This window comes from Moschus berezovskii, chromosome 6 (genome assembly GCF_049115385.1).
Source record: "Moschus berezovskii isolate FMDL1 chromosome 6, NW_MosBer_1.0, whole genome shotgun sequence".
NCBI classification, from domain to species: Eukaryota; Metazoa; Chordata; class Mammalia; order Artiodactyla; family Moschidae; genus Moschus; species Moschus berezovskii.
Window position 1 is genome coordinate 3,027,530 of NC_142465.1, and position 13,549 is coordinate 3,041,078.

At 43.3% G+C, this 13,549-nt stretch overlaps 1 non-coding gene across 1 annotated transcript; it reads right to left on the reverse strand.

Annotated features, from left to right (window-relative positions):
- Positions 1–10,655: 10,655 nt before the first annotated feature.
- On the reverse strand, positions 10,656–10,762 carry LOC148777529 (U6 spliceosomal RNA). Its single transcript, XR_016037752.1, has one exon. It is a non-coding gene; the product is annotated as a U6 spliceosomal RNA (small nuclear RNA).
- Between the last annotated feature and the right edge of the window lie 2,787 nt (positions 10,763–13,549).

The window sequence follows — 13,549 nt, forward strand, 5'->3', positions numbered from 1 at the left end:
CTTGTATTTGTGTTTTTAAACTAACTTTGTTACCAACAACTTAAAAAAGAGACTTATAAAAAAAGCAAACAAATAAGATAGAAAGACATATGTAAATAAATGACTATATTTGCATTTTCATTCTACTTACTATGAATGGAAATCCCTAAATTAGTATAACCGGGGCTAATGTTCAGGCAGAATTCATTGGTTTGGGTGACCAGCCTCTGTCTATTTTGATTGGCTGGTAGCATTGCCAATTGTTAAACATATTTAATATCACCCTGGATGAAATTCAAGGTCTTCAAACTTTTAAAAAGATCTTGTTAATTCTTTTCTTTTACCATAACTAATAGAAGCATATATTTCAAAGGTCACTGATATTTGCAAAGATCACTAATTATCTCTGTACTCCAATCAGCCAAACTACAGGGTCAGGCATGGTTTTACCATGCTCCTTGTTGTACATTGCTTGATACTATCAGGCATTTAATAAATATTTTCTAAATGAATAAATGGTACTCACTGCTTTTCCTCTTTTGCTCAACAACAAACTTATTCCATAAATTCACTAGATCATATGGTAATCTTTATACCTCCATGAAAGCCACATGAATTAACTTTGAAGGGGATATTTCCAGTTTATTTTTATTCAGTTTTCTCTCTCCATTTTATGTTTTAGGCTTTATTTGTCTGTGTGTTTTATGAACAACATAACAGACTGATAGCATAAGGAATACATTTTCAATAAAAAAAGGAAGGAGAGAAGTAAGGATGCAGGTTGTTTTAAATTTTCCTTTATTTATGGCCGTGCTGGGTCTTCCTTGCTGCGCAGGCTTTTATCTAGTCATGCTGTGCAAGCTCCTCATTGCCACGGCTTCTCTTGTTGCAGAGCATGGACTCTGGAGCCTTCTCGTTTCACCTGTGGTGTGTGGGGTCAACACAGGTGCAGTAGTTGTGGCACATGGGCTTCGTTGCTCCGCTGAATGTAGAATCTCCCAGATCAGGAATCAAACCCGTGTCACCTGCATTGGCAGGTAGATTCTTTACCACTGAGCCACCAGGGAAGCCCAAGGATACTGATTCTTAAGCTTAGCATTACTTGGGATTTTCATTGTAGGAGTCAAGTATTGGCTTTAAAGCTCAATCTCATATTAGAAGTAAAGTCATTTTTAAAAACAATCTGGATAGTAAGGGGCAAGATGTAATATGAAGCATATTCAATGACAGACAATCCAAAAAGTATTTTATATTTACCAAGTGTGCACGCTCAGTCGTGTCTGACTCTTTTGCGACCCCATGAACTGTACCCCGCCAAGTTCCTCTGTCCATGGGATTTTCCAAGCAAGAATATTGGAGTGGGTTGCCATTTCCTTCTCCGGGGGAGCTTTCCAACCCAGAGATCAAATCCAGGTCTCCTGCACTGCAGACACGTTCTTTACCAGCTGAGCCACCAGGGAAGCCCAAGATAATATAACCAAAAAGCAAAAAAATAACAAGCCTCTTCCTTCACCTTGACCTCACTGCCTGAGAACTTTCCTTGCCTTGCCACTTGGTGTGAGATGAGTGGCACTGATGCCCTAGCAATTGTCTTCACACCTTGAAAGTGCAGCAAGAATCCTTGTAATGACTACTCTGAAAATGGGATCTTCACAATCCTATTGTCAAGAAATCCCTAAAGGCATTAAAAGTAACTATAAAATATAATTATGATATGATATGATAGTACTGTTGCTGTTTAGTCACTAAGTCGTGTCTGAGTCTTTCGTGACCCTGTGGACTGTAAACCCACCAGGCTCCTCTGTCCATGTGATTTCCCAAGCAAGAATACTGGAGCCAGTTACCATTTCCTTCTTCAAGGGATCTTCCTGACCCAGGGATTGATCCCCTGTCTCCTGCTTGGCAGGTGTATTCTTTTCCACTGAGTAACCAGTGATGGCCAGATAAGATAGTATAGCATAAAATAACATAGCACAATGTCGTACATTAATTATATATAATATTAATATTAAAAAGGAACTAACTGTAAAATGCGGTATCATACATGGCACCAGGATAAGAAAATGGCCCTAACTGCTCCCCTGTCTCACACGTTAGATCCCTGGCTATGATGGTATGGCTCTGTTTTTCTTGAAGAGCTGAAGCAAGAGATGTAGGACAGATATATATACTACTATATATAAAATAGATTTGAAAAAAAACAGGAACCTACTATATGACACAAGGAGCTATATCCAATATCTTATAATAACCTACAGTGGAAAAGAACCTAAAACAGAATGTGTGTGTGTGTGTGTGTGTGTAAAATAACAGTGCTTCAATTTAGAATTTTTTTTTAAAAAAGAGAAAGATACTGGGCGATTACCAAATTCATGTACAGTTAATTCTTCCATGGATTATCTACTTTTTGGATTATTCCCAGCACCTTTTAAATTCCAAGGGGATTTCCCCAGCTTTTAAGCATTCTTCTCAGTCATCTACCCACCTTCACCTGGTAGAAGTTCAAGGAATGCAAATTCATTTTCTATTAGACTAAATAAACACAATTAGAAAGGAGAAACCCCCGAGGCAAAGAACACCTGCTGCTGCTGCTAAGTCACTTCAGTCTTGTTCAACCAGCTCCCCGGTCCCTGGGATACTCCAGGCAAGAACCCTGGAGTGGGTTGCCATTTCCTTCTCCAATGTGTGAAAGTGAAAGTGAAGTCGCTCAGTCGTGTCCGACCCTTAGCGACCCCACGGACTGCAGCCTACCAGGCTCCTCCATCCATGGGATTTTCTAGGCAAGAGTACTGGAGTGGCTTGCCACTGCTATCAAAGCCAAATATAAATTATCTTTGACTGTTATAATCAGGGAAATAAATGAGAAACCAATGTAATTATCTTTTTAATCTCTAGAGGAAAAGGTTTGAATGTTTTCTTTTATAGATTTCTTCAGCGCTTTATACTCCTAATATTCTTTTATATTGATTCTAAATCACTGTTCTTCAATCCGAGCCTGTTCTCTTCTGGGCATCATGAAAATAATTGAGCTGACCTCAATTCTTCAAAATATGCTTCCTGTACTTGTTAATGTACAAACATGGTAACTTTATGCTTTGTAATTTAATTATTGTATATCTAATGATTTATCCCTCATGCTTATTATTTTTAACATCACTAAGATATTTTATAACAGGGGTCCCCAACCTCTGGGCCACAGACCCATTGGTACCTCCCATCAGATCAGCAGTGGCCTCACATTAGAAATAAAGTGCACAATAAATGTAATGCTGTAGTTTTTCCAGTTTCAAGTATGGATGTGAGAGTTGGACTATAGAGAAGGCTGAGCGATGAGGAACTGATGCTTTTAAACTGAGGTGTTGGAGAAGACTCTTGAGAGTCCCTTGAACTGCAAGGAGATCAAACCAGTCCATCCTAAAGGAAGTCAGTCCTGAATATTCATTGGAAGGACTGATGCTGAAGCTGAAACTCCATACTTTGGCCACCAGATGCGAAGAGCTGACTCATTAGAAAAGACTGATGCTGAGAAAGATTAAAGGCAGGAGGAGAAGGGGACAACAGAGGACCAGATGGTAGGAAAACATCACTGACTCAATGAACATGAGTTTGAGCCAGCTCCAGGAGATGACGAAGGACAGGGAAGTCTGGCATGCTGCAGCCCATGGAGTTGCAAAGAGTTGGACATGACTGAGCAACTGAACTACAACAAAACGTAATGCGCTTGAATCACCCCGAAGCCATCCCTCCCTGCCTGCTCCCCCAGTCTGTGGAAAAATTCTCTTCTATGAAACTGGTCCCCGGTGTCAAAAAGGTTGGGGACCACTGTTTATAATATTAGCTACCATGAGTACAATGAGTCATACACTCTTTTAGGAATTTTATACATTATTTTCATTTATTTAATCTTCCCAGTAACTCTAAATTTAGACATAATTATTCTCAATGTGTAAATGAAGAAATTAAGGGATTCTTAGTGAGACACTGAATGGCCTCACTCCCAAAGCCCCCATGCATCCTCAATGCCATATTTTCTCTCATCATGTTGCTGAGCTGATTCACTATTGTGAGGCATTTGGGGTTATTTCTGATTTACTGTAGTGATGATTATATCCCATACGAATTTTTTCATAACCCTAATCATCCTGAGTCCCCATGTAGCTCAGTTTCTACAGAGTAGCATGTTGCACTACCCAAAGTAATTTTACAGATGAATACCAATTTTCATGTTGTCTCTCAAAGAAAAATCACAGGGGATCCAATTCAGAACTCATAACACTACTTACCAGATCCCCTTTCTTCATTCCCCAGTTCTCTCACACTGTATAACTGCTGGAAAGGCAGTTACAGCCTGAACTGCCACGAACTACCTACAAGCCAAAACCCTGCAGCTCCCTGTCTCCATATGCCCCCACTGGCTCCTTGTTTTATAGATCACCGCAGCATCGTGGGCTGGTCCTTCTCCTGGCCCTCGCCACTCTGGTCTGGCTTCTCTATCATTATAATAGTCCATCCCCAAAGGAAAGAAGTCTCATTTTATGTTAGTTGGAAATATGGATTGTGCAGAAACAGGCCAAGAGGAAATCTGGGAACATTCATCCATGGATACATTTTATTCACTTATTTGTAAGTTAAGGTTTCTGATTTTTTTTTTTTTTTTCCATTTTAGAGTCTCCCCTCCCCCTTGAATGATAGTGTCCACAGTGTGATTCATGAGCACTGAATAGATCTGGTAACAGCGAATAGGTTTCTTTTATTTAAAATTCTTTGTTTTGGCTGCACTGGGCCTTTGTTGCAGCACACAGGCTTCCTTTAGTTGTGGCATGTGGGATCTTAGTTCCCCGAGCAGGTATCAACCCTGTTCCCTTGCATTAGAAGCCAGATTCTTTTTATTTATTTGTTTATGGCTGAGCTGGGTCTTCGTTGCTGTGTGCGGGCTTTCTCTAGTTGTTGTGAGCATGGGACCACCCCTCTCTACTTGCAGTACGCGGTCTCCCTACTGTGGTGGCTTCTCTTGTTGCAGAGCACAGGCTCTAGGCTGCTTGGGCTTCAGTCGCTGTGGCGTGTGGGCTCAGTAGTTGTGGCTCTCAGGCTTACTTGCCTTGCAGCATGTGGAATCATCCCAGACCAGGGATGGAACTCATGTCCCCTGCACTGGCGGATTCTTAGTCACTGGACTTCCAAGGAAATCCCACAGTGAATGGTTTTAATCAAGAAGTACTCCAACTAATTAAAAAAAAAAAAAAGATCCTATGATTATAAAGAAGTTGACTTATCATAAGGCTTGTCAAAAATACATTTTTACTTCATATGCCTTTTTAGGTGGTCAATGTATTTAATGATTAAAACTAAAGTATTATAAAATTCTGATTACTTGATAATAACTAGCAAATATCTATCGGTGAAATGCAGTAGCGTATAAAATACAAGTAGCCCCAAACTTCCCTGTTTTCTCTTCTCTAATGGACTAAAGAAGAAAAACAGAGATTTAGACTCTGATAACAGCTCCTTCAGTTGCTAACCTTTCTTTTGATTTTGGCCAGCTCTCATGTTCTCATCTTTGATCAGTCACTAATCTTGGGACTGGTTTGGGGTCATCACTGGGGAAGATTGTGTGTAACCTGAGCGTTTGTTCGGCATGCCCCAGATTACTTCGGCATGCGCTTCCTGTCTCTGACACTCTTTTTTTTTTTCCAGGTCCTCCTATCCACTTTTCCTTTCCAATCATATCAATTATTTACATATTAGCAAAACTTTAACTGGGGTTTGCCAGGTGGTGCTAGTGGTAAAGAATCCACCTGCCCGTGCAGGAGACCAAAAGACACAGGTTTGATCCCTGGGTCGGGAAGATCCCTTGGAATAGGAAATGGCCTCTCATCCCAGTATTCTTGCCTGGAAAATTCCATGGACAGAGGAGCCTAGCGGGCTCAGCAAAGAGTCAGACAAGAGTGAGTGACTGAGAACACACACAGAGGACTTTAACCCTCTATACTCCCCCTTCTCAGAGATATTTTCTTGTATTGCTTTATCTCTAATTGTGAACGCAAAGGTTTGTTTCTGGTCCTAGAGTCTTAATCACTAATGAGCTGCTGCAGAAACTGTGGGGGAGGCTGACTGCCCAGGTGTCTTCCCTTAAGTTTGTTTGGGCAGTCCGTGGCTTAAGATGCTTTGGCTTAGCAACTTTTTGGCTTTATAGTGATGCAAAAGTGATAGATGTTCAGTGGAAACCATATTTTAAATTTTGTATCTGGATTTTTTGGGAGGGGTGGCTAGCCATGTGCAGTAGGATACTCATTTATGGTGCTGGGCAGCCAGTGAGCCACAGCTCCCAGTTAGCCACTTGGTCACAAGAGTACAGGCCAAATCACTAAAACCATCAGTACCCAGACAGCCATTCTGGTTTTCAAGTTCACTGTGCTTGTGCACGTGCTAAGTCGCGTCAGTCGTGTCCAACTCTGTGCAACCTCATGGGCTGTAGCCCACCAGGCTCCTCTGTCCATGGAACTCTCCAGGCAAGAATACTGGAGTGGGTTGCCATTCCCTTCTCCAGGTGTAGTAGTCAACACTTTATTATAAAATAGGCTTTGTGGTAGATGATTTTGCCCAACTGTAGGTTCATGTGAGGGCTTCCTGGTGGCTCAGTGATAAAGAATACCCCTGTCAATGCAGGAGACTCAGGTTTGATCCCTGGGTCAGGAGATCCCATGGAGGAGGGCACAGCAGCCCACCCCAGTATTCTTGCCAGGAGAGTCCCATGGACACGGGAGCCTGGTAAGCAACAGTCGTGTCCGACTCTGTGAGACCCCATAGACGGCAGCCCACCAGGCTCCTCCGTCCCTGGGATTCTCCAGGCAAGAACACTGGAGTGGGATGCCATTTCCTTTTCCAATGCATGAAAGTGAGAAGTGAAAGTGAAGTCTCTTAGTCATGTCTGACTCTCAGCGACCCCATGGACTGCAGCCTATCAGGCACCTCCGTCCATGGGATTTTCCAGGCAACAGTACTGGAGTGGGGTGCCATCACATTCTCCGACAAACTATGAGCACAATTGGACATTTCTCTGGCTTAAAAAGCAAAACAAAAATCAAAGGCTAAACAGAAACCCTCCCTCTGGGTTTTTGACATTGACCATCTGTCACCCTCTAGCAGGACTTGCATAAGTTAAAATAGTCATAAATTAAAGACTTCAAAAGTTGTGCTCATTCAAGCTGAAAGGAAAAGCAGGGCAAAGGAAACAAGGATGGAACACCATTAAGCTATGAGTAGGTGAAGTGTGCGATTATATGGATCTACTTGTGTTTGTTATTTGCTCAATCATGTCTGACTCTTTGCGACCCTGTGGACTGTAGCCCGCCAGGCTTCTCTGTCCTTGGAATTCTCCAGGCAAGAACACTGGAGTGGGTTGCCATTTCCTTCTCCAGGTATCAAACCTGGGTCTCCTGCATTGCAGGTAGGTTCTTTACCATCTGAGCCACCAGGGAAGCATACTGGTGTGGTTTCTGCAAATGTGCTAATTAGAATCACTATTTCTGCTTAATTATGATAACGAGCATTAAGGCATAATTAAACCCTCCACAAGTGAGCTGGGATGTGCTCAGTCTTGTCTGACTCTTTGCAACCCCATGGACTGTAGCCTGCCAGGCTCCTCCTTTCCATGCAGTTTTCCAGACAAGAATACTGCAGTGGGCCAATTCCTACTCCAGGAGATCTGTCAGACCCACGGATCCAACCCAAGTCTCCTGCGTCTTCTGTATTGGCAGGCAGCGTCTGTGCCGCTGCGCCACTGGGGAGCCTTGCGGCTGTTTGGGCCGCAGGCTGCAGGTGGCGAAGGCACCCTCCCTCACTGCACCAGTGTGCCCCACCGCCCACCACCCTCCCTAAGAGGAGAGGAGCAGCCTCCTACGTGAGGCAAGCTGACTGTGAAAATGGAACACTAGCTATGGGGCCTGAGATGAGAGGAACTGGGTTTTGAGGAAACTCATTTAGGGGACATAAGGAAAGTAAGGAGTAAAAACCTGACAATAAAATGGATAATAAAGGACCCCCTGTACAGCACAGGGAACTCTGCTTAATGTTATGTGGCAGCCTGGATGGGAGAGGGGTTTGGGGGAGAATGGGTACATGTGTACATATGTCTGAGTCCCTTTGCTGCCCACCTGAAGCCATCACAATGTTGCTAATCGGCTGTACTCCAGTGTAAAATAAAAAGCTGAAAACGAAACAGAAACGACAAGTGCAGCTGTGGAGAGAGTGTGGCAGACACAACCCAGGTGTGATTAAACTGGAGAAAGTAACATATTCATTAGATAGTTCTTGCATCATTTAGGCAGGTTTGTCTAGGAAGATTCAAGAGGAACTAGAAAAACAGTGTAGCAGGAAAACCTTAGGGGAACACCTCACACAGCCAGGATGAGAAGGACAGACCAGCAGCGCCCAGGGGGGCCCTGAGGCCTGAGCACTGGCGGGCACCCTGCCCCTCACAGGAAGGGACGTGTGACACTCGGAACAGGTAAAGCTTTGTGGGATGGGGCGGTTAGAAGAAAAACAGCGCAGGTGTGAAAGACAAAGAACATTCCTTTGAATATCCCCAAACTTTTTGGCACCAGGGACCAGTTTCATGGAAGAGAATTTTTTCCATGAGTTGGAGAAGGGGGGTGGTTTCAGGATGATTCAAGTGCATTACATTTATTGTGCAATTAATTCCTATTATTATTACATCAGCTCCACCTCAGATCATCAGGTATGAGATCCTGGAGGTTGGGGACCCCTCTCTCGGCTATCTCTCCAGGGCATGGCTATCAGGTCACTGAGGCATCATCACTGTTAGCCTGTCATTACTTAGAGTCTTCAAATAATAGAATTATCCCCCCAAACAGAAACGTTCTCAAGGAAACAGTTTCAGATCTGTGTATACTGCTGTGAGTGGGTGATGTTTTCTACTATTATTAGGTTTGAGTTTCAAGGGTACCTGATTCCCCTTTTAATTCTAGCACTGCCTCATCATCGCTGCTTCATTGAACCACCTTTTGGTGTGAATCATTGATAGAAGCTAGCCTTCCCATGTGGCTCAGTGGTAAAGAATCCACCTGCCAATACCGGAGACATGGGTTTGATCCCTGGGTTGGGAAGATTCCCCTGGGAGAGGAAATGACAACCCACTCCAATATTCTTGCTTGGGAAAATCCTATGGACAGGGGAGCCTCGCGTGCTACAGTCTGTGGGGTCCCAAAGAGTTGGACACGACTGAGTGAACTCTATTTGATTACTAATGCTTTATCATTTTGAAGGTGATTTATTAAAATTATATAAACATCAAGGTATGTTCATTCCCATTAGTTTTTTGTTGTGGTGATTGTTTGTTTTGCTTTTTGGCCACATCATGTGGCACGTGGGATCTTAATTCCATGACCAGGGATTGAACATGTGAACCCGTGCATTGGAAGCTCAGAATCTTAACCACTAGACCATTAAGGAAGGCCCATCAGTAGTTATTATAATAAAATTCCAGACAGAACAAAGCCTTGAAAAAATATAAACATCACAGGACAGCCAGGTGCCACGTTAAACTTCAGAGATTTTTCCCATCTTGAGTAAAGATATGAAAAAAATATTTTTAAAAAATCTTAACAGTTGGCCCCACAATTCCTTTTGGGGAAGAAGAAGGAGGGAGCTGTCTCCTTGGGGGAAAGCCACTAAGGAGCAAATGCTACAGGCACCTGGACTCCAGGGGAGGGAAAACCTGCCAGGCTGGAGATTAGAGGAAGAGCTTCTTGTTTCTGCTCCTGCAAGGAGAGGGGAGGAGGGCAGAGGGTGGAAAGGAAAGAAATAAGCCCAGGAAAGAAAAGCCAGCTGGATGGAGGGAAGCCGAGCCCAGGCAGGGGAAAATGACATGTCAGTGTTAGATGGTAAACCAACCATTCCCAGTTAAATTTGTCCCCTATTCAGTTCAGTTCAGTCGCTCAGTAGTGTTCAACTCTTTGTGACCCCATGAATCACATACTGGGATGTAAAGCCTGCCTTCCATCTCTTTAGGAAACTGTACTCAATTTACACATGGAAGCAAGATCTCAGTAGTCTAGAAACCAAGAACGTCCCATTGTAGGGGGCCTGGGTTTGATCCCTGCTCAGGGAACTAGATTCCACATGCCACAGTGAAGACCTGAAGCAGCCAAATAAATAAATAAAATTTAGCAGCAAAACAACAATATATTTTTTTAAACAATGGAATATGGGCTTTGCAGTCTGAGAGACCTGGGGTTTTTTTGTTGTTGTTTTTTCATGGTAGTAAGCAAGCAGGATTTATTTCAGACAGAAAACAGACACTGAGAGGAGGTGCAGGGCCCCAGACCGGGACTCTTTCACTAAGCAGTGCGACTTTAGATAAGTTACTTAACCTCTCTGAGCCTCAATTTTTAAAAAATGGTCCCCATTTTATTCATACTTCTTAATTTTTTAAAAATTTATTTATTTTAATTGGAGGCTAATTACTTACATTATTGTATTGGTTGTGCCATACATTGACATGAATCTGCCCTGGGTGTACATGTGTTCCCCATCTTGAATCCCACTCCCACCTCCCTCCCCACCCCATCCCTCTGGTTCATCCCAGTGCACCGGCCCCGAGCATCCTGTATCATGCATCGAAAATCGCTTTACAATGTTGTGATGGTTTCTGCCATAAAAACATGAGATGCTTCCCCAGTTTGCATGTCATCCTTGAGCAGGGGCCATGCTAATCTCCTTTGTATCATTCCTGTTTAAGTGTATGAGCTGCCACAGTGAGCAACGAGCCTCAGTTTCTTCATCTATAAAATGGGAATAATGATACCTCCCTTGCAGGACTGTTGTGAGGATTACATGCCAGGTATATATTAAGGACTCAATACATGTTCACGTTCTCCTCCATTAAACACCATCTTATTTTTTACTTTGCTCACCAAGAGCACATGCTTGGGCCTGAAACAGCCTAGGTTCAATGCCTGATTCCACAACTTTAGCAACTCAGTGATTTGGGACAAGCTGTTAACAATCTCGGAAGCATTGTTTTCTCATCTGGAAAATAGAGCTAGCAACAACAGTGCCCAGCTCCAGGAAGCGTTCATGAACTAGTCACATCCATCAGAATCACATTAAATCACCATGGAGACAGCAGGGATGCTGAGAGAGTGCTGATGCTGAGTGGCTGCCGAGTTGCTGCCGAGGGGTCAGCCAGGTGGCCAGGAGGAGGCTCCAACCTTCTCTTTTTCAACTTTACCTTTCCTTTCCCCACTTTTCTTTTTAAATATTTTTAATGGATTATTTTTTGGCTGTGGCGGGTCCTGCTTGCAGCGTTTGGGGTCTTTCACTGTAGGGCGCGGGCTTCTCTCTAGATGTGGCTCCCAGGCTCAGTAGTTGTAACTTGCAAACTTAATTGCCCTGTGGCTTGTGGGATCTTAGTTCCCCCACCAGGGATCAAACACTCGTCCCCTGCATTGGAAGGCAGACTCTTAACCACTGGACCACCAGGGAAAGCCCCTCCCCACTTTTCTTTGTCTTTCTCCTTTGTCTTTTCTCTCACAGATTCTGCTGTGTGAAAAATGGTTGCATCCAGAGCGGTATGACATGTAACCCATATATTTCCTTTCCCTGCATGGCCTCCATAAATCTTGTGTCTGTGCATGACCCCTTCTCAGTGCTGGGTTTCTGATTCCACGCTCCCAGGTAGGATGCTGTGTGTTGCACTCTGTGCCATGGATTTGGTGCTGTGCGCCCTCTCCTGCCCTGATACCTCCAAGATGTAAAGACCCAATTGCTAAGAATCCTGGGGGCAAAATTAATTCTCAGGAAGGACCACGACTTAGCATCTTTGCATTTCTCTTTGTGGCCTCTTGTTTGATCATGCTATGCATAATGAATTAACGTGGCATTTCCAACCGGAGTAATTCTACTTGCTTCTTTCCCTGAATATTTAGACTGCGGCCAAATGGCTTCCTGTTTTTGCTTAAGAGTTAAACAAAAGGGACTTCCCTGGTGGTGCCATGGTTAAGACTGGGCCTTCCAATGCAGGGGTTGCAGGTTCAATCCCTGATGCGGGGATCAAGATCCCACATTCCTCACTGCTCAAAAACCAAAACAAAAAACAGAAGCAATATTGTAACAAATTCAATAAACAACTTTAAAAATGGTCCACATCAAAAATATCTTTTAAAAATATATATGTGTGCATATGTAGTCTATACGTATGTGCACGTGTGTAAACCTTTGTATTAAATAGTTTGCCTTTTTACAACAAACTGCATCAGAAGCCAATTTTTTTCAGACATGGATTCTTTGAAATATAATTCATAGTCCCTACTAAGAAACAACCATAGGAATTCTATGTCTGTGCACATTTGGCTGCACATCCCGACTTTATGTCACCTACTTGGGAGGCTGACTGGTGCCATCATATAATCTTGGACTTAAATTTCAAAACCCTGGCTAGAATTTTCTTTTTAGCCTTTCCCCCACAACTGACAGTTTTACCCCAGAGCTAAAGACAAACGAAGAACAAAAACAGGCCTGTTGTTGTGTTGATTATTTCTTGCTCACCTCTATCTCTCTATTTAAAAAAATTTTTAAGGTATATATTTTTTAATGTGGATCAATTTTTTTTTTTTTTTAATGGCCACATCATACAGCATGCAGGATCTTTAGTTGGGGCATGCAAACTCTTAGTTGTGGCATGTGGGATCTAGTTCCCTGACCAGGGATGGAACCCCAGCCCCTTTAGGGTATTGGGAGCTCGAGTCTTAGCCACTGGACCACCAGTGGAGTCCTAGACCCATTGTTTCTTGACTGCTTTCCCTTTGTTCCTGCAATCCTTTCTTCCCTTAAGATCATTAATTACTGAGACCTGTTTAAGGGCAAGCATTGTGGCCAGGCTTAGATCACAAAATGTCTTGGACCAAAATGGGTTCTCTTATGTCAAAGAGGTCATGCCTGATTCTCTTTCTCCAGGGACCCACTGCCCTATCTGCTTACAACACCCAATGTTGACGTAAAAGAAATTTCTAGTTATCTCAACCAGATCATCAGATGCTCTGGACCAAACTCAAGACTGTCAGATTTGTACCCTTTGTATATTTCCTCAGGCTTCCCAGGTGGCTCAAGTGGTAAAAAAAACAAAAACAAAAAACCACCTACCAATGCAGGAGATGCAGGCAGTAGATACAGGTTTGATTCCTGGGTCGGGAAGCTCCCCTGGAGGAGAAAATGACAACCCACTCCAGTATTCTTGTCTGGAAAGTTCCATGGACAGAGGAGCCTGGCGGGCTACAATCCACAGGGTTGCAAAGAGTCAGACACAACTTAGCCACTGGAAACACACACACACATGTAATTCCCCATATTTTGTCTTTCCTCTTGTCATGATGGGCATTAAAGTCTTAAAATGAAGAGGGTCTATAAGCTTTTTTTCAGGGACAACCAGGAAGGGTGGTGGCTGACCAGCCCACTCAAGATGGCTGTTCTCTTGCTCTCTGTCTATCCCCTGCCTGACCAGTGCCTGCTTCACTTACACTGACTCTGGCCTTCCTACATACTTGCTTTGGGC